Here is a 2,714-nt window from a genome sequence, read left to right on the forward strand (position 1 = left end):
GGGTTTAAGAGTTTTTAAGAGTTTAAGAGTTTTAAGAGTTTTTAAGAGTTTTAGCCAAATGTTTTATAATATAGTATAGATATATATATAATTAATGTCTTCCTGTATTTCGTTTTCTCCGTTTAATTAATTGTTTTTTGGTTTTGGTAGAATTTCTGATGAAGGTGTAAACTGAAAATGTTTAGAATCTGGAGGGGCACTTCAACACATGAAACCAAAAATATGCTCTAAAATGAAATATATATACACACCTCTACCTCAAATAATAAATATGTCAATTTCAGGCTAAACCCTTAATTTCATTCCATGATACTAGTATTTGTTAAGTTATACCTTCAATTCTTCACCATTCTTTTCTCTCTCTCTATATATATATATATATATATATATATATTGCATTAATTAGTATCACAACAACAACAGCCTTCAGAAACAATATATAAATCTTCCTGCACCCAACCAAGAGCGGAGCTAGAAAATCAATATAAAAAATCCAATAGTTTTAATGTTCACAATATAATTATCCTTTTTGTAGATATGTGTTTTTCTTGTTAAATGTTTATCCACATGCACTAGTTAATAACATTCAAACAATTTACAGCTTTTACATAATTTTTGTATGTTATGTTAAACATAAATTATTCAACTTAACTAACTAAGGTTTAAGTATTAGATTTCTAGGAAACCAAATACAAAATAACTAACTCGATCCCCTCACTGCAACAAAATCAAGTTTATAGGAAATGAAAATTGTTTAAACGTCATACATGATAGACGTTATATGAATTAGGTTTATAAGATCAAACATGTACACGTGCCATATCTAAAGATGTTGTATTGACTTTATAAGACCCTTAATTAATAGGTTTTTAGAACACTCTTAAAATAAAATGTTCTATTATTTTTTTCATAAGAAACTTCTAAAAAGTACATTTTTATACGACATTTTTTTCAAATACTATATTGTAAAAGAGCTAATAAAAAATTATTTCAAAAGTATCCTATTTTTTTTTCTTTTTTAAGACTTTCAAAAGTATCATATAAACTTATTACAATAAATTTAAATATAACACATAAGTGTTTGATCATATATACTTAAATGTAGTCTTTATTGTAGTGCCTCAATATTTGACAAAATGTTAAAGAGTAAGAGTTTAATAGATTATTTTTATATAAATAATATTGGGTTTGGTGTAAAGTTTAGGGAGGTTTGGCACCAACTGCATCGATTCTATCTGCAACTGAACACAAAGAAAACCATAAAACCATAGTAATTTGACTACAACCCAATGCTAGTTTTTTTTTTTTTAAATTTTAGTAATTTTTACTTTAATGTTATTTTAAGAGAACAAATTTGAAGTCATTTTTAAAAATTAGCTCACCTGAACTCTAAAGTTTGTTTTTTCAGACATAGTTCATCCGAGCTCTGGAGTCTGAACTCTGAAATCTTTTTTTTTTATACTTAGAAGTCTGAACTCTGAAATCTTTTTTTTTATACTTAGAAGTCTTAACTCTGAAGTTTTCTTTTTTAGACTTAAAAGTCTGAACTTTGAAGTCTTTTTTTAGACTTAGAAAAAGAAGTCTTAAGTCTTCTTTTTCAGACTTAGAAGTCTGAACTCTGAAGTCTTCTACAGTTCTGAAGAGTCATTCTTTAAAGTTAGCTCACCCGAATTTTGAAGTCTTCTTTTTCAGATTTAACCCTGAGGTCTGAACTATAAAATCTATTTTTTCAGACTTAGAAATCTGAACTCTGATTTAATGGGATTGATTTTATACTTTAGAGTTATTTCAAGAGTACAGGTTTGAAGAATCATTCTTTAGAGTTATTTCCAGAGTACAAGTCTGAAGAGTCATTCTTCAGAATTAGCTCACCTGAACTTTGTGGTCTTCTTTTCCAGAATGTAAAACTAGCTATATCAACAAACCGGCTATAATCGACAGTTTCCTTAATCAAACCCTTTCATCGTTATCATCCCTTTCAATCAGGAGCAAGATAATCCAATCGAAGAATCAATATACGTTTACGAAAATCGAACTTTGGGGAGTATTTTGAAGAAAAATGGCGGGCGGGCGGGCGATAGTAGAGGTAACAATGCTTTATGAACATATTGATGAAATCGATAGCCATTTATAAGGTTAACCTGTTATTTTAGGCAAAAAGCCCCTACCTTAACTATATATAATGTTATTAACAAAGTAGCTGATAGTTTGACCATCAACAAATCAATCTTTATCCCATCTGTCAAAACCCCCATAAAATTAAAATATTAATCCAATAAAAATATAGAGTGAATCACACTTTTGATCTATGTATGTGGTCCTTCTTTAAAATTAATTACAGATTTGTGTTTTACTTTTCGTTAACAATAGTCCTGTTAACTTAAGGAAGCCCATTTTGATCCCTTTATTCCTATTTTTATTTATTAAAAAACTATTTTCTATAAACCCCATGGATGGAACAAGTCTTCTTATCTCCATCTTTCCTTCCTTTAGAAAAGGTGAATCTTTCCTTCCTTTTGGGTGTGAAATCCATAGAAAATCTTTTTTCTTTCGTTAGCATTTGACTTTCATCTCAGATCTGCAAATGGGTTTTACCAAATTCGACTTTGATAAGATTTTGTACCCAAATTAATGATGTTTGGAGTTTTTCATGGAAGGTGAGGTTTGGTTAATGTTTTTAGGGTAAGATTCTGCTGGAAATCTCATGTCATATG

The sequence above is a fragment of the Cynara cardunculus genome, unplaced genomic scaffold (assembly GCF_001531365.2).
Source record: "Cynara cardunculus var. scolymus isolate 2C unplaced genomic scaffold, CcrdV1 Un_Scaffold_232, whole genome shotgun sequence".
Lineage (NCBI taxonomy): Eukaryota > Viridiplantae > Streptophyta > Magnoliopsida > Asterales > Asteraceae > Cynara > Cynara cardunculus.